The sequence below is a fragment of the Falco peregrinus genome, chromosome Z (genome assembly GCF_023634155.1).
Source record: "Falco peregrinus isolate bFalPer1 chromosome Z, bFalPer1.pri, whole genome shotgun sequence".
Lineage (NCBI taxonomy): Eukaryota > Metazoa > Chordata > Aves > Falconiformes > Falconidae > Falco > Falco peregrinus.
Genome location: NC_073739.1, coordinates 40,770,839 through 40,796,040, shown reverse-complemented (window position 1 = coordinate 40,796,040; position 25,202 = coordinate 40,770,839). Strand labels below are relative to the sequence as shown.

The window sequence follows — 25,202 nt, the reverse complement described above, 5'->3', positions numbered from 1 at the left end:
TCTCCAGTGCTAACACTGTCTTTTAAAATATTTGTTTGAACCCTGCATGAGAGCCGTACTTTTACTAATTCTTAAATAGTGTTTTTATATAATACAATCTTCAGCTCCTAAACTTGAAAACATTCCTATTTAACCATAATTTATCTAATCTAATTGTACTATATTATTATCTTAGTAATACCAGGGTATTATCAAGGTATTACCAAGGTAATAATATGGTATAATTAGAATGAAATAATATGCTTTCTGATAAACTGCTGAGACATTCTTACTGTTTGACTTTCTGAAGATAAAAAATTATTAAGTTAGTTTGAGAAGTCCCTGCTGCTTTTCCCATTTTTAGTCATGTAGAAAGAACTTTCCATCGAAAACATCTCCCTGGAGTCAAATTCTAACTGACTCACAAAAATTGCAGGTGGATATTTTAGTCAGGAGTCTGAGTATTCCCTCATACAGCTACTACATACATTCCTCATACATACCTCATACACATACATACCACATACATACCTCATACATTCCACCACATACAGCTCCCACAGGCAGCTCGAAGGTGCCCGCAGCTGTGGACAAATGGAGACCTGCAAAACCCAGTGTTTCTCTACTCCAGGGGTCCTCAAACTGTTTAACCAGGGGGCCGGCGCGCGGATGCAGTGGCAGGCAGCCATCTGCGGCTGCTTGGTTGCCCCCCCAACCCCCGGTGGAGGGGGGGCGGGGGGTCTGTAAATAGCGGGGGCCGGATTGAGGACCCTGGGGGGCTGTACTCAGCCCGCGGGCTGTAGTTTGAGGGCCTCTGCTCTACTCCATCCAGCTCCCACAGGCAGCTCGAAAGTAGCTGCAGACATGGACAGTAGGACCACCAAAACACACATTGTATTTGTGGTGCTGGGACAGTGAGTTCCCAGCCCTACTTCATCTCAGCCTAATTCTCATGTTAACATTTATGAACTGACTCCTGCAATTCCCACATTTAAACCCAGCTGTGAGATACCTGCTAGCATCTGCTGTGGCATTGCATGGGAACTATTTTGGTCCAACAACTTAAGCCTAGCTGAACAGTTAGAACTGGTATAAGACATAATGCTACTCCTGTTTCAGGTTTTAACAGTCTTAAGGCTTTCCAGCAAAAACTTAGTGGTATTCAAGCAGCCCTTCACTTTCTAGGAGTAACTCCAGTTTACCAGCATACATCTGAAGCTTTTTGGATCCCAGTTCTGAAAGTAGCTTGAAGGCTGCAGTGATAGCCAAATCTTAACCTAAAACTTAGCCTAGTCAATAGTCTCTGCATTACCTAGATCATGTCATGGCTCTTTGGCTTCTAACCCAAATCTAACATTTATGCAGTGTTAAGTCATCCCTTTATACAGAAGCCAAAAGGATTGCCATCTGGGCCCTATTATCACCCATCTTCCATTAGCCTTGGGACCCCCTTGCACACCCAGCACTACTCATAGTTCCCCTTGGGCCCCAAATTTAGATTAAAGTTAAATTTAGCCTACTCCTTATCTATCTCAGCAGCCACTTCTGACTCTACTTAGTTTTTTAGCCTTCTTTATGACAAACCTTAACCTCAAACCTAATCTCCAATTTTAGTCATAGACCGGTAATGACTTGAAGCCCTAGGCACCTCATTACATGCAAGTTTTTGTCACAGAGTATTGTCCCCATGTGCACTCAGCCTTGAATCAGCTCCACACAACGCCAAATCCTAAACCAAATATTAATCATAGTCTCAGGCTTCCAATAACTGCTGCCAGGTGAAACCCAAATGTCCAAATGTAGTTATCCCTAAACCAGGATCAAGTGGTCCTTCATTTACTAAGCTGTAATTGAGGTTTGCAGGTCACCTATTAGTCCTATTCCAAACCCCAGACTTTACCTAGTGATCACTGCCATCCCCCAAACTATTCTAAGCACTGCGCCCCCGCAAAGCTCAGAGCTAATCTTAGCTAACTGGATCGTTCCTGCCCAATCCTAAATGCAGCCCACTTTCTAGCACTCTCCTAAAACTCGGACCACTGCAGCTTCCTTGCTAGACTGTGATCCAGCCCAGCAGACCCTACTGCTGTAAGAAGTAATTACAGCCCTTTGGCCAACAACAGACCACGCATACCCTAACCCAACTGCAGTTCTGACTTCAGAGGTTGAGCATACCCTTTTCACAGTGACAGGAAGCCAGCTTCAATGTTCATATACTGAGGTGTGGATTTTGACTGTCGTTACGCTCTTTGTGGCACAAGCACTTAGGTCTATTGACCTAAATGATGCTCTGTGCACACACAAGCAAGAGCTTGTCTCGCTCTGAATGGAACCAGGTGGCCTCTAATCCTTTTGCATGGCCCATATATGTTTTTAGAACAAATGGCCACCTTATTCTGGATACTTTCTGAATTTGCAGAAGCTGTGTGTTGCTACTGAAATTCAGACTTCCAAAGGAATGAAAAAAATGGTTATAATAATTGCAAACAAAGTCTGGAAACATGATCTGAACATAAGGAGTCACTTCCCCAAAGTCTGCACAAAGCTTAAAACAAGGATAGTTTGAGGCTTGAAATAATAGGCTTAAAAAGAATTCTTAAAAAAAAATCTTAAAAATAATTCAACTCCCTTGGATGTCAGCAGGTCACATTAAAATCCCAGGGTTTATGGCGGAAAGCAACACACAAACCTGAACTGTCTGCTATAGAAACTTCATATGCAAGTCTTAAATGCTTTTATATAGTAGGTTAGTAAGAGTTTAGCTGAATTATTTAAGATCATACAGACTGACCCAGAGCAATTTTTTTGGTGTTGTGATTGGATGAATCATGCCTGAAGCTAAAAAAGAAAAGCAGTGTTAAGTGACAAATAAACTTGACCTCCTGCATTGCTCTTAACAACAAAAATTGCAAATGAGCTATAGACTGCAGTGGCAATGGAAAACTCCACTGAGTGTTTTTTTGGCAACTTTCTATTCTACGAATGTTTAATGATATATTAAAAAAGTAAATAAATAAAAAAACCACAAAAAACCACCCACCAAACTGGTCTCACGTTTAGCCCAATTTTTCTTTCGCTAATTTAGCCTTTTCTTGTCTACAATCCAAAGCAAGTAGTTTTGGGTCTGAAAAGGCCTGTGCTTTTCCACATCGTTTTCACTAATAATCTCTTCATTTTCAACTAGTAACATGCATTTAATTCACTTTTAAATATTAACATTGGTGCCAGAGGATGCAAGTTCAGTACACCAAGGCCTGTCTGAATAAGTACTAAATTTCTGAGCACGTATGAGCTATGGTTATTTTGCTTCATATAAAAAATTTTGCTGCAGGTATACCCTGTTGGTAGAGATTATATCCTCTACTGGAAGTTAAATCAGTTTGTCAGCAGATTTGGCTGTCCTGATTTTACATTAATTACATAAATATTCAGCAAGTGTATTCTTGCTTCCCACTGAACTCCTTTAGTTTGAATGCTTTTTATAAAACCTTTGCTATCTAAAATGGCTTGGGAATGTACAGCATCACTGAGGTCTTTTTAATGAAAAGATAAAGTGGGGAATCTAAAGGGAGAACTGAAACTCCAGTGTTTCAAAGTTTCAAAGTCTAGGGCCACCTTTGATGCTGATCTCGCAGAGACAAAACAAAACCAGTCTTAGAAATGTGATTGGTGCTTGATAGGCAAAACTGTGGCAAGGGAACGCAGGATTTCTGCACAATACCATCTACACTTCTTTAGCCCGTGTTCCCTGAGCTACTGATCTTCAGACCCTGGTCACAACTGCCCTTTCCTTGAAACCATTCTGGGAATGGTTCATAGAGGCAGACAGAATTTGAATAACAAAGTGCTAACATGCTGGCACAGCATCACAACAGGGAAAAGGCAAAGGGTTTGGTTGCCTTATGGTCTGAAGAAAAAGAGCTCTGAAGAGACGTGCAGTAAAAAGGATTTGTGAAATGGATCAATGGCTTTGAAATGAGATATTATAGTGCTTCATAAATCAGGGATTCATGGTCACCGCAAATAGTAGTGGTGTAACAACCAGGATATTGGGATTAATTGGTGGCCGTGGACCCACAAATGTGCTATTTCTCTGTATTCAGTGAAAGTCAAACCAGTAAACTATCAGCAGAAAGCTCCACACCCTACAGTAACTGAAAAGCCGAAGGCTACTACATGATTGACTGCTAGGAATATCCTCTGAGCCGTCAGTTTCACACTTAATCTTTCAGTGGAATTAAAACTGAAGAATTATGGAAGCAACACTTAGGGAAAACATGCCAATCTGCTATGTTATTACAATTTTTCTGTATTCTTACACAATTATAGCAGTCAAAAGGTCTGGCTATGAAATGCCAAGAACATCCCCATGTTAATCCTGGGAATGCATAACAAGGACTGCAAGGGCAGTCTTAAAATTTTAAAGAGCTATGGTAAATGCGTCTGTAAATACTGCCTTCATTTTTACAGTAAAGCAGTTAAGTGAAATAGAAACAGGTCACTCATCTCCAGTGAGGAACCCATTTGGGCTGTAACAGTACACCTTATTTTAATCCCTCTCTCCCAATACCTTTTACTTTCCCAGCAGTATTTCTGAAAGAAAAAGCTATGAGGGTTAAGAATTTATATTGTCAACCATTAACTAAGTTTTATTCACATCAGCTTTGCCCATTACAGGAGTAATGTAATTGTTTTCTTGTCAAAATGCTTATCTGCAGTTTTCTGGCACAGCTGCTTAGCATGCCAGTTTGATATTCAGAGGCCTCTTGCTAAAACTCAGGTCTATACCTTCTGCGGTTGATCAAACCTGAAAATTATGTGCTAAGCAAGAAGAGTAGTTCCAGTATGGCATGAAACAAAGAAATAATCTCATAATTTTCTCCCTGAATTATAGCCAACAGAGATCTCACATGCAAACGAAGAATCACATCTACAAGAATAGGCAAAGGATTGAGTGATGTTTGTCCACTGAAAAAGTGTTTTGAAGCTCCACTCTCTTTTTGGTTAAACCTTTAAGAATAAATATTTATGAATGAAATTCCACAAAATTGCTGTCCGCTTTTACTTTTTCATTCCTATTAGAAAAAAGGAAATGCTTACCAAGAAGGTTCCTTCTTGGCCTTTCATTGACTTCTCAGGTTATTTAGGAGTCCCAGCTCCCTCCACAGCATTACTGATATTTATTTATATAAGTACATGACAAAACTGAGACAAGGTGTCTCCCTTTTCCTTAGCGTTTACAGTCTGTGACACTTGTCCTGCAGTCAGATCTGTAGGAACTGGTTTCTGTAACGAAGTGTAATAAAAATTTTGTCAGTGTGGCTGTGCACTGAACTAAAAATCCAGCATTTTTGTATCAGATGTTGGACCCTGAGTGTAAACACAAGGTAAAGCAGTTCCCTAGCTAAAATTTAATACTGGAAAAGACTCTGCCTGAATGACCAAATTCAGTTTTCTCACAGCTACACACCACAGATAACAGTTATGAAATGCAGAACCATCTACAAATACCTGCTCTACACCACACACTCATTTCTAGCACTGAGTGTTCAACAGGAAGATGATGTTGACAATTGGCACAGACAATGTGCTAGCTGCATGCCACAGCAGAGGTGTGGGTAGGCAAAAACACTCACCTGGCCTTGCGATGCAGACCGTACCCTGTGCTGTGGAGGGGAACAAGGCAGCCCATCTGACTCCCACTGAGAGATGCGGACAGCTGAGAAAGGAGTGGATAAGAGAATGATAAAAAATGTAAACATAATGTCACATGGCTCAATAAGGAAAATTCATGAACATAAGTATAAAAGAGCTGTCAGTCTCACTAATTCTTTCACATTTTGAAGAATGTATCTCATGAAGGAGACACAGATTTTCCACTAAGCAGTGGAAAAATAGAGGGGCAGGAAGCAGCGTGGGGTGCCAAGGTTGTGCATGAATACCCGTTAACTTCAGCGTTTGTACCAACTCACTGCTGACAACAACGTCTGCTCAGAGGGTTCCAGGAGAGAGAATGGCCTGTTGGAGTTCAGAGAAGAGGAACCATATGGGCTTCATATACATCACGCCCTGTGTATATATTTACTGTCCAACAGCAGGGAGGGGTTAGCAGAGGGCAGACCCATACCCACCCCTCTTTCACAGCATTGCTTTGCTCTGATGTGTGGAGCCAGTGTGGGGATGTGACAGATGTATAGCTAGAGTATTTAGAAAGAAAACTGTTTACCACCCGACAAAACATCAGACATACTATTTTGAAGCATTCAATTCCCTGGGCTCTGTGAAAAAATAGACTTCAGTTCATGAATCGCAATAGGAATTTTACTGACTGAAGAATGTGAACATAATAATCCAAGTAACTCCAAAAAATTATCCTGTTCATTCTTATCTTCTTCTGTTGGATGGTCAGTTAGTCCTCTAGAGACAAGGTATATGGAGTATCCTTCCTCAGTCCAAGTCTAAAATCCACACTCTCTAAGCACTCGTTTGTCTAATTAAAGCAGAAAATATGGCTAACCTTGCTAATATCTTCTTCCATCCCTCAGAGTGTCTTCCCAGTTAGTAACTCCTGTCACCCACTCTGTTCCTGTGCTGCTTGCAAAATGTCAGATCCATTCTTTACGTTCCTTCAAGTTCCCATCCCAATAAAACCAAGAGAAAGCTATGAGAGGAAACACATCAGGAAAGCTCTTTATACCTTTTGCAGTGACTTTTTCTTCTTTCCATAGGGGACAACAGACCAGGCCTCCAAAACTCACTTCTGAATTGAAAGTGCTGCCCAGTTGTACGGGAGACACACCTTTTTTGTGCTAAAGAAACATGGAAGTGCTAATCAGAGAGATGTGAACTCAGAGAAGGATATCCATTAAAAGCTATGGGGGACTTTGTAAAACTCAGTTTTAAACTCTGTCTCTGGCAACAAACTTTGACATTTTTTTTTTGTAGTCCTTTACTCAGTTCACATCCATTAATGAAAGAGTTGTCACACATACATCTGTGGTGCTTATTTTATAAAAAAATCCTATGTGCATTAAAGATAAAGGGAAAGAGGAAATCAAGAGATTATCAATGTGTCATTGTTTATGGAAAGAGAACAGATGAAAAAAAAAATATATTATGGCAATAAAGCACCAGCAAACACTTTAGTTTTGAGTTACTGTGACAACTGTTTATTTTGTGAATATTTCTGTGCTATGGTGGATGTGGGTGATCCCATGCTGAACTAACAGTACAATGGTAAGTTCTCAGGATGCAACAGGTGTTATTTGCTAAGATAACATAAGGGCAACAGAACAAATTCACCCCATATGTAAGCAGATATTCAGAGTTGTAAATCTCAGTTTTCCAGAGCTGTGCCATACTATATCAGGACTTAATTTTGATACAACCAAGTGATTCTAACTCTTGCTGGAATAAATATGCAGAAACTTTGTACAAACTAAACCTGATTTTGAAGCTTTGCTCTCTTATCTTCTTACAATACCTGCAGCACAATAATACTGCTTTAGTGGAAAATACATTTTAGTTTAATATCTTTGTTTATATCTTTACTCTTACAGCAATTAAAAATCAGTTTAAGACTGGCATTATATTCACACAGCATTTGTGTGACTTCTGTTCCCTTGGAAAGGACATTATTCTATTGTCTGAGTCTCTGTATGCCAATGCAATATAAATATTTAATAATAAATTGGAAGATACAGAGTTGCCATGACAGCTATTGCCCGTTTCCAGCAGCTAGCATGGGATCTGTACCTATTAATATGTACCCAGGACACGGTACTGCCTGTTGCTTTGTGCAGGTTGTTATTCAAGCTAGCACTGAACTAAGCATTACATTTTAAGGTAATTTGCTCTCTCAGTGGTAGTCTTTTTAGAGTAAGTTAGTTAGCTCATGATTAGTTAACATGACCTTTACTATATGGTTCCAGTAGTTTAAGGCAATGTTGTAAAACAGCTTGAGGTTTTTTAGGATTTGTAAGTCTTAAGATCTACTTGATTATTTATACTATAAATATACATGCTATATATTTAAAACAGCTATGAATTGTGTGTATGCAAAATAAACATGTTTTCTATAGATTGGGGATTAATTTTAAAATAGAGAAGGATGGGAAATTGATTTAGCTGATATTATGAGATAATAATGAGAGACACAGAGGTAATGCCACTGAATTTGTGATTATTATGTGAAAATTAAATCATGAGTGACCTACACAGTGGTCCTTAGTAAATTAATTATCAGCATTGCTTTGCTTCATTGTGTATTTTATTTATATCAAATAAAATCTTACCTTCTGTGCCTTCTGCCTTTTTGTTAGATGTTTTTTCTAGATCCCGGGGCAGCTCAGTCTAATAAAATAAAAACTACTTGATTGCTCTGCCAGCTTCAAGTCAAAATGCTAGTCCTTACTTTTATATCAGGGTAGATTTGCATCATGTTGACATTTGTTATGGTTAACTACAGAAGGAAAGAGTGATATAAACTTTGAGGTCATGCAGCTGCACAAACCATTATACCAGTGTAAGCTTTTACTTGGAAAGTTACGTACTTTTGCCTTCAGTTCTGTATTTTATCCAGTGACTGTTTAATGTAAAACACAGAAATAGCCTTGAATGGAGGAGAGGGAACCAAGGTCTCTCTCTTACAAGGAAAATACCCTGCATGCAAGCAGGCACACAGCTTGGGAGCCTTCAAGTAAGAGTGCGAGGGGCCTTTGGGATTTAAGCAGCACCTGGGCAAGAGTCTTCAGGTTCACTGTTTGGAATTTGCATACTGGAGCTCTGCCTGACTGCCCTTTTCAGTATGTTGACATCACACGGCAACATGCAAAGATCGTCAAGCTAGTGACTCATGGCCTAATGTCTCTTTCCATACAATCTCAACTATATGGCAAGTTCAGCATCTCTAACCCTGTACAGTGTATTGTGCTGTAAACCCATAGCCTAAAATCTTTATTGAACTTTGCTTGCATTTCCTGAACAGCAGAAACTCAAGGGTTTATCAAGATTCATTCTCTAAGATTTAACATCCCCACAGATAATATGTGCACAAAAATAGTCCCCTTCCTTCCCACCGAAGGTTTTTCAAAAGTTGCTATTGATCATGGCTGCAAACCTCAACATACTCAACTGCATATTTGGCTGTGATCTAGAAATACTGTCTGTGATATCATTTCCTAGTGCCAAGCCTTAAAGTCAACCCATCACTGCCACATAGTAAGCTAAGTGACCTCTTCTCTCAAAAATCCAACAGTACAACAGGATCCAACAGTACAAACTGACGGCAATACATCACTACTCAGAGAAGATAAGCCTGTCTTCCTAGCACTTCCTCACTCACACCATCCCCACAAGCAACTAGTTCTCCTGTGAACTCTGGTAAGTGAAGCATATCTGTTAAACATCTCTGAAAAATATGAAATCTCAAAGATCATTGTCACATGCATTCAGATCATAAAACAGCTACAAAAACCCTCTTATATGCAGCTGCATCTAATGCATTCTGTTCCAAAATTACTGCATCATTTTTCTTAAGACAAGCAGAGGCATTCCAGAAATTTCTGAAAGCATGCCAGATTCCCTACAAAATATGTTTGTGTAGCCTACTTTGTTCTCTGAATCTTTAAAGTTGAGCTTTAAAGTGAGAATAACAGAAAACTTCCGCCAAACTAAAACCATATCACTGGGATGGCTCACCTGTTCAGCAACCGGGGGCACTGGGTCTTACCTACCACCTATAAAGTTGGTCCCCACCCCAGGTGAGCCATGAAGTCCAACAGGAAGTATCTACTGTCCTTCAGAAGTAAGTCAGCCAGGTCCTCTATCAAAAAGCCAAACGGGCTAATATTATTGAAAGAATATCACAGACTGAAAAAAGCCTGTGTGTCAAGCAGACTTAGCGAATGACACCCAACTCCCATGTCTCTTCCTTTCAGTAAGACTGTTGAAAGCTCAAACTCTAGCAATATTACACATACTCCCTAGTCATGCTTTTCACCCATGCATACACCAAAATAGTCTCAGGAACGCTACCAGGAGTCCCATGACTAATTTTTCTTCCGATCCTCAGCAAGAAACAGACTTCTTGGGTGATACTTGCAGATTTCTTTGCAACCATCATTGTATGGTATTTATGGCAAACATATCTTTCACTTACAGAGTAAATGGGACAACACACACAATTATTTTGTTGTAACGTATGGGTTTCAGGGACTCGTTATGGTAATTTTTTCCCTGCCAAAATATTCAGCTTCCAAGTTATCACCATCCTATAGCTACATAGAATTGACAGTCTCTTCTCAACTGTGAACACCAGAGAGGATGTGACTTGCAAATTAGGTTTGAGACAGAGATCCAGGTCTTTTGTCTGTCTCATTAAACTTAGCCACAGAAACTTAGTATTAAAGAAGCACAAGGCTTGTAAAAAAAGCAAAACGAGCCAGGCAGTGATAATTCCAATTGCACTTACTGGGCTCAAAGTTAATAAAGAATTTGATAAATTCTACAACCATGATTGTATGTAATAATAAATAATAAAATCTAGTTTTATTAGCAAGGGCTGAATTACTTGAGTTAGCTTTAGTGCTATTCCCAAAGCATGTTTGTTAAGGATATTGTAATTTTCTTTCTTTCAAATATCCAAACACTTCATATTGACAATGCAGATTGTGAATCAGGATTAGAATTCAAACAGTTCCTCTTAATTTATGTTCTTGTAATTTTAGTGTTGTTCCAGAAAATGTCTCCAAACTTGCAACATACAAAAATTAAATGCTGGAGAAATGGAGGCTCGGGGGGGACATTATTGCTCCCTACAACTACCTACCTGAAATTAGGTTGTAGTGAGGTGGGTGTTGGTCTCTTTTTCCCAGATAACAGGTGACAGGACAAGAGGAAATGTCCTTAAGTTACACCAGGAGAGGTTTAGATGGGATATTAGGAAAAAATTCTTCATGGAAGGGATGGTGAAGCATTGGAACAGGCTGCCCAGGGAAGTGGTTGAGTCACTATCCATGGAGGTATTTAAAAGATTTGTAGACACAGTGCTTAGTGACATGGTTTAGTGGTGGGCTTGGCAGTGTTGGGTTAATGGTTGGACCTGATGATCTTAAAGGACTTTTCCAATCTAAACAATTCTATGATTCTATGATTCATATTATTAACAGTCATAGGCCTGCAGGAAAATATTAAATTATGCATATGTTTACTTACATTCTTTGTTTACTTTACATTTGGAGATAAGACAGTGAATAGGAGTTTTTCATGATGATTCACTCCCTTTCACATTCAACTTCCCTCTGGTGTGGTGTACTAGCTGAAAGCATTCACAATGAGCTGCTCTCTCCACTGAGCATAAAGAAACTCACACTCTCAGGGGCAACAAATAGTTTTCTTGTGTAGATTGAGAAAGGTTTCCTGAAAGCCAGACTTCTCAGTCTCTTTATCCCATATTTGAATGACTGTATTATGTCTTTATCAGGCCAAATTGGTATCAAAGTATGAGGCCAAACTAAGAGAACCACTGGTGTTCATGTGGAGTGGGTATTTTTCTGCACTGAATCATAAGAATCACTGAAGCTGAAATAATAGACTGGAAAAAAGAAATAATCCTTTCAGGAAAATACAGGTTTAATTAGATCACAACACTCTTGATGTGATAGTAAAGCCATGGAAGAACATTAATATTTAGCAGTTTTATCGGTAACTAATCTTTACAAGTGATGAGCTGGTAGCAGTAGCCACTGAATCCACATAAAATTTGATCCTGAGATCAGGTGTACATTTTTATCTTTCTGTTTGCTTCCAAAAGGTAACTTCGTGTGAGCAATATCTTTGGAAACCCAAAAGTGGAAATGCTCTGTCTAGCTAAGATAAAACACAGCATCAGAAGTTTGTTTTTATCTTCTTTGGTGTACTATTCTAAAAAGTGCAACTAAGGAAAGATTACCAGGCAAGGTGTAACATTTTCCCTACCTCTCCTGTAGCTTCAAAGACATCTCCACAGACAATTTGCTTTATAAACTTCCACGTATGGTATGCTAAACATTGATCTTGAAGATTTCAGAAACCACTTGCAGATGAGTCTCCCTTTATATTCACCAAAATACTGACAAAATAGGACAGTGGCTGCAGTCATCAGCTGCAGAAGCAGCTAAAGCAGAAAGGTCTTCCTTGGAAGAGGATAAAGCTTTGCTGCAGCATGGCCACCCTATCACTCTGAACTGTGTGGGAAAAAGCTCCAGTTTTAGTGTGAAGGAGCACAGCAGGTGGTACTTCTGTTAACTCTTTTTCCTAAACAATGTATGGCATGGGGGAAAACCAACAGCAAGCTAAAAACTTGCTAGTAAGAGCACCTATGAAAGCCATCAAAATAAAAAAAGACTAAGGTATGCCAGTTTCCCAGGCTTTTAAATTCAGTTTCATGCATACCTGCTTTTGCATCACCTCCTCCATTATGCTTCCTTACTTGGTCTCACTTTTGTTTCTTTTTATAATATTTATAAACATTTCTAACATTTATGGCTTACATACCCCTGCTACTAGAGTGGAGGTATGTGGGAGATCCTTGCTGGCATCCACCATTCATTCTGGTCTGTGTTAAACCCTTCTGCCCTATCCTGTGTGTCTCTTGCATCTTTAGGTGGCAACTCTGGAGTACAGGATACCTCTTCCTCTGTGTTGGCACAGCTTTTAGCTCAACTGTTTTTAGGCACCATTGTCACAAACATACCATTAACAGTTTAAGGCAAGACATCTGTCCAAATGAGTTCAAAACATCCGTTTCAAACCATGCCCAAAATTGTGCACACCTTTAATCAAACGCACCTTCAACACCAGTCAACAAATATAATCTTCAACTAACATTCAACAGCTTAATTTGCTATACCAACAAATTGCCATATTCACATATAGTGCTGCTTTTTGTGGATTTAAAGAGGTCAGTTTTTAACATGGGCTCATACTGTTCTCGAATAGTGCAACCTTGTAGTGTAATTGATAAGGAGAATCTATGCACAAGCTTTAATCTGCTTAGACTCCACAGGATGTAGAAAATACTAGCTACCAGAAAATACTAGCAACTGGGTGAATGGCATGGTAATTAGTGTATTAACTATGTTAGTTAACGGTAAAACTTGTCATTCCAGAATGCAATCTTCATGTCTTATTTCTTTGTGGTCAGCATCTTGTGATCAACTGAAATGTAGTTTGTAGTTTACAGTTTGTGAATTCTAAGCAGTTTGGACTCGACTGGTTAGACTGAATTTTTACCTCTTCTCCTTGTTTCCAGTACTCCTTCTATACAGCAATTGCTCCAAATAATTGCCACCGTTGTCACATTTGGCACCAAAATGAAATTGATGTGGTACTAGTGACAAATTTTTTAAAAAGTAAATAGCAGTTATTTTCAGTAGTTTTGAATTTTAGGACTTCCCTTAAGTCTGATTGTTAAAGGTGTAAAATATTAATACTGAAATACTGGACAAGTAAGCTGTTTCAAAAAGACCCTTTTATGTAATTTTAATTTTTTTGTGGTGGAAGTTCAGTAACATTTTTACATGAAGGTTTTCTTGTTAATGGCAAATAAACTTCACTACTGGAATCACAAGCAGGTAACTACTTTGCTCATGTTTAAGGCCAAATGAAGCAAGCCTCCAATACTCATGTACATCAGGCTATACGTTGTTCACTTGACAATAGCAATTCAGAATGGTTTACTGTATGTGGGAAGGATGACAATGATGTGCCACACTATATGCATTTGGATAGCAACAGGAGATGCTATTTGTCAGAGAATACCTCTTCTTTCAAGAAGTAAATAAGTTTGAGGTAAATACAGAGCAAGAGAGAGGTTGATTAATGTCCATGATGAGATTCTGGTTTAGATTTTTTTAGGCTAGACCAGTGTATTTTCTCAGTCACTGGAAAAGGCTGCCACATACGCAAGTAAAAGCAAGAAAAGTCAAAAGCATTGACAACCCAGTGATCCTTAACAAAGCACAGCTGATTTCAAGAACTCTGTACATCACTATTGCATCAGTAGGAAACTTGACCCACAGTGTGCACTGAAAACAAAAAAAATCCCACCTAGACTGCTGTAATGCAGCTTTTGCTTAAGCTACAGCATTCCTGATCAGAAAAAAATGCAGTGCTTTTCCAGTATTTGCGAAGTAAGGTGTATTTTTATGCGCATTCACTGTTGTTTATATACATCAGATCTTCTCAAACAGAGCTCTTAGAAATACCAGTTTCATCTGGATTCAAAACACACAATTAAGGCTATCCAAAGTGATACACTGATTTTGGACTCAAGCCTTTCCTTGGTTACTGCTGATAGCCCTAGCCAGAAGGTCCTTCCTGAGTATGCGTAGTGTGACTGTAATCCTTAAAGAGAGGACCCTGTACTGAATCTGGCTGGGCAGACATATTTTCTATTACCTTCCCAACATTGTTATAATGTTCCAGTTATTTTGGAAAGAATGAGATTTCTAGCAGTTTTTGACACTTTAAAAACCATCTCAGTCAGACCTGCTTTGAGTAAGTTCACATTTTGCAATGGCAAGCAGGCATCCAAATGTCGTATAGGCTCCCAAGTCCTATGTTTGTGAGCCTCAAAAAAACTTAAAATTTCTTTTCAATTCTGATTTAAGCTCCCAGCTACCACACTTTCTGCAAGGCAGTCTTTAAGACATCTCTGAGTAGGTTTAAACTGCAACTGATGCAGTGGTCCTTAGCCATAAAACACACAGGCTGGGTCTGGAACCAGCAGTTTACAGCTGACTGTGAGGTGGAGACTAAGCTACTTCATCCTGGCACTGAAGCAATGTAAGGCAGATACATCACTTTCAGGGTCCAAAATTAATTGCTGCACTACTTTGTGTAGATATGCAGCACATTTTCTGCTAGAAGGCATTCAGAAAGCTAAATCAAACTCTTCTCTGAAAGACTCTCAATCTACATTCCCAAATTCTCTGCCTAGTATATCCTGCCCAGTGGGGACAGGAGGTCTGCAGAAGAGACTATCTTCTGTGTTTCTTTCCCTATAAAACAAGGATAATGGCATCTGCTTGAGGAGAGAGAGAGCTTTGTTTGCAAATTTCCCTGGTTAGCAAGGATCTGAACCCAAATTTCCCACCTCCCTTGAAAATACTCTAGAAAATGCAGTTGGGAGTTCTAGGAGAGACCCTCCCTGTTTCCCCTCTTGGTGTTTTTCCACTTCGTATAAATAAAATGTTCATGGGGCTAAGGAGAAGGTGACCTTGCCAAGCTGTGGTTAAGGCACCCATGTTGGAAAGCCAGGTTTGAATTCCTATTCTATGAATATTTAATTGTCCTTCTGATACCAGACATGGCGTGGAGGCACTTCCTTTCCCTCCTCCCCTCCTCCTCATGTTAGTCTTCTCAAGGAGCCTGGGCACCTGTGGACTGAGGATCTGCTAAGCGGCAAGACTCACAAACCCAAACACTGCAAAGCTAAACCAAGACCTTTCATGGTCTCCGTTTTATCAGCCAGTGGTCTGCCTACCATTCCTGGACAGCTGCAGAGTGGATTCAGTGCTAGCAACCGTTGGATATTTTTAGTGGCTATTCCTTTTGCTGGCAGAAGAAACAGGACACTTGGCCAGTGAGAAGCATCCTTGGCTTGCCTGGCAGCCAGCTGGCAGCTCCAGCAGGCAGCCAGCTCTGAGACACAGGGGCAGAGGGGCTGCGGCAGCAGCTCATCCCTGGAACCACTCCAAGAGCTCAGCCATTCACTGCCACTTTAAATGAAAAAATGAAATACTAATCAGATCGGTGATGTCAAAATAAATGCTTGCATTTGTATCCCAAGCTGCGGTCTGTGGGACTTTGTCTGCCTTGACAAAGTGACAGGGCCCTGTGATCTTAACGTTCCCACAAAGGCTGGTACACGCAGCCGAGCAACCCCCACGCTGGGCACTACCGCCCGCGCCTCCCCGTCCCCCTCACTGCCTGGGAGCGGGAAACCCAGCCCCCGCCTTGCGTGAGCTGGCCGGGGCCTCGGTGACAGGCACGTCACCCTCAGGTAGCCGCACCGTAGCAGCGAGCCCCCGGGCTGCGGCGGCGAGAGCTGCCGGCGCCGCCGCCAAAGGAGAGCCCCGCTCGGCGGAGCGCAGGCTCCCGGCACGGCGGGAACAGCGACCGCGGGCGGGGCCTGAGGGGCCCGGGGCGGGGCGCGGCGATCAGGGGCGGGGCCGGGGCTGAGGTCATCACGAGGCGCCGCGGCCGGGCGGGAAGGTGGCGGCGGCGTGGGGCGAGCGCGGCAGGTAAAACGGCGGCAACGGGGCGCTCCCGGGAGGGGGCGGGGGAGAGCCGGTAGCGCCGCTGGCCCCGCTCACCCACCCCACCCCACCCCCTCCCCTCCTCCCACGCCTCCGCGCGGCTGCCGCAGCAGGAGTTCCTTCTCCCTCAGCGCCCAGCCCTGCGCCTCCGGCCCGGTCCCCACGGCCTACGGGGTCCCTGCTGCAGGCGGCGGAGGGGTGAGGGGGCGCTGGGTGCCCCCTGGGGGCTGGGCCGCGGCTCGCTGGGCGCAGCGGCTCCGCGGGCCCCGCCGCGCTCCCCGCCGCGGTCCGTGCCACCGGCGCCGGCCGATCCCCCGGCGTCGTGAGGCGCTTCTGGAAGGGAAAGCTGCCGTCACTGCCCCTGTCCCGAAGTAGGCTCCTGGGGCTGGAGCAGGAGTAAGCAGCAGAATGATCAGAATGCAGAACAGTAGGGCGTGTGGAGCCGGCAGTGCCTGCCAGCTTATTTCACAGTACTTGCGCAGCTTGACGCGGTGCCTTTCCTGTCGGACTTTAGGTTTAAGTGTAGTTTAATAAAAGAACTTTGCATGTAATTCTGCTCAAGCTTCTCAAAGCTGATTAACAAGCTTTCTGCTTGTTGGTCTCTTTAACACTTGGAAATGTGTAGGTGAAACTTGTATCTTAATAAATGGTGTTTTGTAATTCATCGGAGTATTTCAGCTGAACTGGGTGTTAGGTGCTTTACTCAAGGTAATGCTCAGTTCTCCAGAGGTCAAAGTGGCTTGCCAGTGTCAACATTGGAAAGGGAAGGCTGTTTACCTGATTTTGGCCTTAAGGAAATAGTTCTTTCACACTGTAGGTGGTATTTATAAATGACAGCTGCACTGAGTTAAGAGCAATCAGTCGTTCTATTACAGCACAGGCTTGATTTGGACACTTCCTATGAATTAATATCTTCTCACCTGCATGCTCCATCTCTTTAAAAATCAGACACACACTCCCCATCCTTCTGTATTTTGACTGGAAAATAAAATTGGAGGTAATTTTGCACCTCTTTGATTTCAGCATCTCCACAGAATCACTGAGGTTGAAGGGGACTGCTAAAGATCATCTAGTCCAATGCTCCAGCTCAAGCTGAGTTAGGTATAGTAGGTTGGCAAGAACCACGTCCACCCTGAAATAATTTTGTAAAATAAAAAATGGAAATTTCCATCCTTACACAAATGGCTGTTCTCTAAACGCACTAAATGTAGATTTGTGGGCAGGGACTTGTAAAACACTGAAGTGTATATATTTGGGCTGTTTAATGGTTTTAGGTATTTGGCTGCTACAACATTGGTAACACAAAGAACCACAAATAGATAAAAGAGTTTATGGGGAATATCAGGATGCTCTTCCTAGTTTATTTACCAATAGTAAGTTACGCTTCTGTCTTGATCTTTGTAATTATGTGTCTTTCTTTGGGACGGGTATTTGGGGGGCAAATGGGGACATGCATTTTTCTGTGTTTCCCTTATTAAAGAAAGAAGTTTTCTATCTTTGCTTGTAATTTCAACTCATGGGAAGCAACTTCTGCTGCTGCTAACTTGTAGTTATTAATGAAGGTCTTCATTATGTTCACTATTTCTGTAGTTTCCTGATGTAAAAGAAGGCTTCTGGAAAGGCACCAGTTGCTTTGTCAAGGGGTATTAGTAACTGAATTAACTTTCACATGAAAGCCTCATTATGATGTGTGCTGGTTTTCCTGTGATACAGAATGAAGTCTGCAAACTCCTGTGTGGATTGTTTTACAGTAGTTTAAGAGTAGCAAATGATTCTGTTACTTTGTTGAGGTCTTACTTTCATCTCCAGAAGAACTTATTCCTGCCTTAAAAAGATGGCTTTGCTGTTTGTGTTAAGTGTGTGGAATAAAAGGAAGTTGCTAATTACTGAAAATTACGTGTACATATTACTTGATGTTTAAACAGTGAAATTACAGTTGATGCTGATGTTCAAAACTGACTTCTTGGCAAGATCTTAGTGTTTTACATTGTGTGGAAAACTTATAAACTGGATTTGGAAGAAGCTTCCTTGAAAGCAGTTTAAAGGGAATTGGTTATAAACCTTTAATAATTATTAAAGAGAATGTTTATTGGAAAGGCTTTTCATTTTTTAAGTGCTTTAGAATGCTAAATGGAGGATTGTAGGTTATAATTCTAACACCTGCATGTTGAAAACAATTGAGTTAGCTTTTACGTATCGATAAAGTAAATCATGCTTAACTGAAGGTGAAGAGAATCCAAATGTCTTTATTTTGCACTGTCTTTTACAAAGGGGTAAAAAGCTGGTGGCGTTTAAATGTGTAGCACCTGGATATTGACCGGTGGCATGTAGGGAAAGTCTGTGGTGCTGAAATACCTCTACACCTTTTGAAGAATGTAATGAATACATAATACAAACAAGTTGGTGTCTGCTTCAGAGATCCTTATTTGCAGCACAGAATGTTAGCTTAAATTACCAGTTTGGCTCCGTGTGCCAGGATATGGGGTGGAGCGCGACTGTGTGGAGATACCTCTCTGTTGACTGTTGTTCAAAGGGAATGATTCTGGCAGAACTGGCAGTTGGGAGAAATATCTTCAAACAGACCTAGCATAAATTGGTAGGGTTTGTCTGACTGTCCTTCGTTTTCTAGAAAACTTGGTTTGTGTAAATTTGTATTTAATTGTTTTAATTGGCTGTTATTTCAGGCAATGCGTTTGTATACTCTCTGAAAAACAGAAAAGCTGAGATAGAAATGGCCTACGTCTTGGGGGTTAATGCCTGCTACTTGTGTCAGTATTTGTGTGAACAAGTTTGTGCAACTGATTTTACAGAATTAAAAATATTAGTGTGGTGTTTAAGGCATTAACCAGTTCATGTATCCAAATTTTTGGAACATCTTTAAGTTGGGAATTTTCCAGGGCTTGGCAGACATCAAATACAGAATTGTAACTGCCTGGTTTGGTTGGGAGATCAGTTCTCATGATCTTCTCTCATAAAGACCTTTCTTTCATTTGTTTTTGTTTTCTGAGATTTTTGGAAATGCATGAAAAGATACAGCTACAGTTGTGCTCTGAAACAAGGTATTTTGTGTATGCTTACAAAAGAACATTTGGCGTAGTTCTACATTTTGCAATTAAGAGATCTCAGACAACTGCATTTTGTGCCTACCTTTCACTGTGTGTATTAACAATGTAGGAAAGGTCATCACTGACGTAGCAGGAGTGCAGTGAAATAAAACATGTGCTTGGGAAGGGAGATGATTCAGTGCATTCTAGATGGTACATTTCTAGCTTGTACCTTTATATAATGAAGCCATTTCTAATGGCCCTCTGTTTTTCAAGGGGTTTTTATGTGAAGTTTCTAAGCCTTCCACTTGTTTCCACCTAAGAGTGCTTGTGCTGGACCTCTGAACAAGTTCAGGTGGTTTTCTGATTTTCTCATGTGGATTATTAGTGTTAGAGTGGAATTAGATTGGAATAATTGGTTGTTAGCAATGGAAAGTAACAGCTTCCTGAAATAATGGAACATCACTATCAACTACCATAATTGCTAGTTTTTAATTGGCTGTTTACAGGTTTAACTGTTTTATACTTTGTATGACAGTTATTCTCACTTTTATACTTCACTGTTTGTAATGGGTATATTCCCAGGATAGTTCAGATGGCCGTTTTTTCTTCTCTACTTTCCCCTGTAGGACAGGGTTATATTTACAAGTTCTTTCCTTCTCCTATCTCTTTATTTCATTTTCCCTTTAACTGTAGCAACCAAAACTGTGTGTTACCGTGTAGTGTATTTCTTACCACAGAGAAACATTTTTTGCTATAGATAGTTTTAGGCAGTTTATTCTTTAACTTTGTCTACTTTGCAACCATGTTTTACTTTGCTGGAGGCTTTTTTCTCGTGTTTGCTGCCAGAGGTGTATGATTCTAATTCAGGTCAACGCTTTCTATATTAAGTGGAAAAGCAATGTTATACAAATATAATTCCATGAAGCATCATTTCTCTCCTATTTCCTGTTCTTTGTGCCTTTTATGTAACTCTGTTATGCACAGGTGATCAAGAATGACTCTATTCATGTTGTCCACCATCTGCTGTTATTGTTACTTATTCTTTTGCAAACATCTATCTTCTAAAATATTAAAACGTATAACTAAACAATTAGCTTGCCTTATGTTTTCATGACTTATGAAGTACATTTGATAAGGAAGGTGCAATGAATATGACTTCTATTTTTAAAATGTACTAGGAATTTGTTACATTTTTGTGTGTAGAAGAAGTATGACATGAAACAGTGTTTGTAAAATTAACAGCAAGAGTTTGTGTTAGCGTTACCGTTCCTAATTTGTTTTCTTGCTTAGAACCCAGCTAATGAACCTCCTTTTTTAAAGGTGAAATGCATTACTTGCAAAAAAAAAAAAAAAAAAAAAAAGAAACCAAATACTCATATTATGGACAGAATGTAGCAAAAAAAATTACAGAAGATAATGTTTTGTAAGAGAAGTATCTCAAAGACAGCAGAAATAATGGCTCTACTACTGTCTCTATGATGACAGTACCTTGATATGTGCTTAAGATAATGATTAACTGGTCCTATGAAATCCAAGGAATATTGACTCAGAACAGTGTATTTAGGAAGCAGTAGTAAAAGATGTACTATTTGCATATACAAAGCTCAGATATGTGTAAAGAACTTTTAAGGTGTACAGCAAGGATATTGTTTTAGCAGTTGAGGTAGTATGTTTCTTCTGTTATGTGAACATCTTCATTTTTTAACCTATTAAGGAAGAATGAAAGGAAATGCAGAATGAACAGAAGTACAGTTGTAATAGTGTATTAGATACTTGAACAACAAAATAAACCAAATGATACCTGCATGCTTTGACATATGTATGGCAGAATGCATACCCAAGGGCTTTTGATTATCTGGAAAACTCTTTAGAATTATTTAAACCACTTTAGTAACAACACAACATATACACATCAGTGCTCAAAAAACCCCCATGAAGTATGAGTATATAGGCAAGATATTCTATTTCTGTGTAGTTAGCATGAGCAGGTTTTTTTGTTTAAAACTAAAGCCCCATTTCTCTTTATCTGTTCCATACTCCAGCTCCTCCCTGTGAAAGCAAGGAAAGTTGAATGGATGACAAATGCTAGTCTGAATTAGTTCCATGATCATACACTGTTCGGGAGTCAAGTTTGTTGCACTTCATCTGAATCTCTTCAATTAGTCAGGAAAAAGTACTGAAGAATCCTACCTTTGTATACCTAGGCTCAACTTGCAAATTTGTGTAACATTGCAGCTCTTTTTGATTTTGCTTAGGAATTTGATAAGCTGTATTTTAGTACTTGTGTTAGGAAGCATGTTGGTGGGATAGTTACGTTATGATACATTTACGAGAAGACTAGGTTGAAGAAAAGATAGAAGTTGTATTTACTCAAATGCAGTTGGAATCAAACGGTAAATTATGTCATTATTTAGAGTCTGTGCAGTTAAACTAACCAAAATACCACAAATTTAAGAGAAGACATCACAGTTCAAATAGAGAGGAGAGCATGGGGTTTACAAACATGCTTGATTATGGCACAGCTATCCTTCTCCCCGTCTCATGTACTTGTCATTACAAGTTCTTGCTTCTCTGAGTGCATCTGTCTCTCTCATCTTGCTCATTTAGTCATGTTGGATCAATGTGCGACAGTCTATGTCTAGATTCTAAACTTAAACATATTATCAGCATTTTTTTTACAATATTACTGAAATAGCAGTACTGGTTGAAAGCAAAGATACAGATATACCTAACATTTAAATAAATGCAACAATATATATACATGTATAACTTTTTGTCCTGTTCAATTATGGGTTTTCATAATGGTCCTGCTAAGAAACTAAAAAAATAATAATTACCTTTTAGCTTTGATATTGCATTCTGTAGTAATTTTTATCCTCTTTTGTTGAAATACATCCTTCCTTTATCAATTTTTGCTTGTCTCTCCCCACTTAGTTTGATTTCTGGTTTGCTTTAATTCGGTTCATATGTCATCTGTTTCATTGCTACAGAGGTTGGGTGTGTAGTCATTAATTCCCTTGATCTTTTACTTTTTTTTTCTTGATACTAAAAGGGCTGTCTATTTAAGTGACCAGATAAACAGTTCATTCCTGTCTTTTCTTGGATAAAACTAAGTCATTCTCCCAGGGTGGTTGAGATCCAGTATTTGATAAGCCAGGCACAGCCTGAAGGTGGAGTAGATATCCATCTTGTCTGGAACACAACCACTTACCCATGTATTTTAATGTAATAAAATTAGCAGTGCTGTTGAAGACAATGCATCTGCTCATCTTGTGTCAAGTTAATTCTTATGTACTGTGGCTTTGGGCCCAAATGAAACATTTTAATCATCTTTCTAGGTCTTAATCAGGTGACTATCATACATTTTATATATATATAAATATAAATATAAACATATATATATGCATGCCTTAAAATATTTTCGCGAGATTGCTTGAAATTCTAGGTAGCCTTATAATGTTTGTCTGTATTGCAAATGCTGTGTGCTTTCCAAGACTGCATCATTTTACCATTACATTTATTGTTAATAAAGCCAGCGTAAATAAAATCGGGTGAAAAAAAGTGCAACTGTTTTGCAGCCCCATTAATATTTGCTTTTTTTTCTTAAGAATGGGAAAGTGATAGCGCTGATTATACTTTTACAAATTTTGGTCTGGTGTGATTCTGAAGTTGTAAGAAGAATAGTTTAAAGGCAGTGTGTGATGTTTGTATTTCATAATCACTTAACATTGGAAAGAGAGGATTTTATTGCATATGTACCCAGTTGATTTAATGCGTAGTGCTATAACATCACCCACACAGGAGAGGAAATACTAAGTTCTCTGCAATATAATTATGGAAAATCTTTTCAGGGTGATTAATTAGGCTAAATCGGTATCTGAAAAATAAGTAATAAAAGCACACCTTGAACGTTGCGGTATGTATAATTTTCAACAAATGTTTTGTATGAATATTTTATTTATGTGCCAGAAAACTTAACTAATCTTACCCTAAAGTGCTTTTGGTTTAGTTCTGTGACTATTGTGAAGTTCTGTGACTGAAGATTAGCATTGTTGTCTAAGCTGCCTGGAAGAAAAGCAGAAAGTAACCTAACACTCATGTCATAGTTTCTTTCTTACCATAGTGGGTTATAGTCAAAAGATTATGAATACAAGAGCTCCCATAATGAAGTGAAGTTCCAGAATTCAAATACAAATGTTTAATGATCTGAAAAGCTTTTAAAAATTACTGTTAAATTTTGGTAAAGTTGCTTTCCATTCACAGCACAGGTTTTATTTTGTATTCTGTCTCTGAAACAAGCGCAATGCTCTGCTTCCATCCTTAACATTTATGTATGGAATTAATTTTATTTAAACATACATTAATGTTACTTGAAGAATTTTTGTCCTTGCATTCATCTTAATCTATTACTGAAGTAACAATTGATTTATGTTTTAAGGACAATTTTCCCCTCAGTCTTTACTAGGGATTAGTGAAAAAAAAAGGCAATTGGCTTTGTAATTCTGTTTCAGAGCTTTTTAGAGTCATTGGAGGGAGTAAATAATTAGACTTCACTATGCATTTGTGCTCCTGTTCATTCCCCCTTTCCTCATCCCTCCCTTCCTAAGAAGACATTTAGTGCCCCAGTCTCCATTAAAAGCACTAGGTAGATCTCTGTAGATCTCTATACCTTCTGAAAATCTGTCATATAGGTTGCAGACAATGTCTTAAGATGCCTTTCAATAAGCAATCAATGCAGACAATATTGTTTAGGCATCTAAACAATATTGTTTAGTCATTTTTATTATTACAAACAACGCGTAAGTAGCCACTCTGAATGCTGTGTGGAAGATCACCCTAATACTATAGCAACAAAATATATATTAAAGCTGAATTCTGTGTGGAAAATAAACCATCAACTTTAGAAACAGTGATGTAGTCTGATTACTTCTGAACATATAATCTGTCTTGCAAGTTTCTGGTTAACTTGTTCCTGGAGCAGAAGAGTAGTGGTTTGTTCATTGTCTTGTCTCAGCTAAATTCTGGACTTCTATTGAAAATACAAAGAATGCTGTTTCCTGGGAGTATATAATTAGTATACTCATTCTTAAAATTATGTATTTCTGGTCTTATTTATTTGCTCCTTATCTTTTTATTTAGCATTTCAGTTCAAAAACAACAAAAAAGGCACGCCTGCAGAACATAAAAATGACCACTTTTTGTATTTCTAAAAATGTTATCTCCGTTTAATGCAGTATAGTATGGAATGTAGTTGTACTTGCAAGGCAGCTTAGTATCTTTTCTGCTTGTTTTTTCTCTGTGTTCCTCTAAAAAGAGTCTGCTTGCATCTTCTGTACACACCTCTTCAGGTGCTGGGGTACAGCAGATAATCTTTCCTGTCTCATCCCAGGGCTGACCAGACCCAGTGCTGTTGGCCTCTCCTCCTGCATTTGTGCTTCAGTCCTCTGGCCATGTTAGTGGCTCTCTGCTAGGCCTGTTCTGTCAGTGAAATTGCAGCCTTTTAGTAGGCTTATTTTAAACTTCGTTTCTTTCCAGAGGGTTAAGTTAAGCTAAGTAGATTGTTAGGCATTCAGCTTATGAATATTTAATGGAAAAAATAATGCAGTAGAAGCTTGTCAAAAGTTAAAGTTGTTAAAATAATCTGATTGCTTTCCCTTACCAAACAACTGAGCTATTAGATAATGAAGAAACCATAGAAATTTTGCTTTGCTTTTGGAAGGACTGTTGTGTCCTTTATTAACTTTCTGTAATTTGTCTGAATTTAGTTTTTAATTGTATTTGATTTTGGTTTTAAAACCCACCAAACAAAACTCTCCAGACCAGCTTCAGTGTAACTCTGAGAACATTTTAAAATTATTTCAATGTACTTAAATGT

At 39.4% G+C, this 25,202-nt stretch overlaps 1 protein-coding gene and 1 long non-coding RNA gene across 11 annotated transcripts in view; one reads left to right on the top strand and one right to left on the bottom strand.

The window, feature by feature from the left end:
* Positions 1–4,890: 4,890 nt before the first annotated feature.
* On the bottom strand, positions 4,891–6,782 carry LOC129782678 (uncharacterized). The gene is made up of 3 exons (XR_008744705.1): positions 6,677–6,782; positions 5,616–5,698; positions 4,891–5,265 (listed from the first exon to the last, which is right to left on the bottom strand). It is a non-coding gene; the product is annotated as an uncharacterized LOC129782678 (long non-coding RNA).
* Positions 6,783–16,209: 9,427 nt separating this feature from the next.
* AOPEP (aminopeptidase O (putative)) overlaps positions 16,210–25,202 on the top strand; it is a 206,513-nt gene continuing 197,520 nt past the window's right edge. For 8 of the 10 annotated variants that reach the window (XR_008744745.1, XM_055790627.1, XM_055790626.1 and 5 more), the window contains exon 1: positions 16,210–16,265. The gene's annotated coding sequence lies outside the window, so the exon portion shown is untranslated. The remainder of the gene's footprint in view (positions 16,266–25,202) is intronic. The other 2 variants (XM_055790623.1, XM_055790625.1) reach the window with 2 other exon arrangements.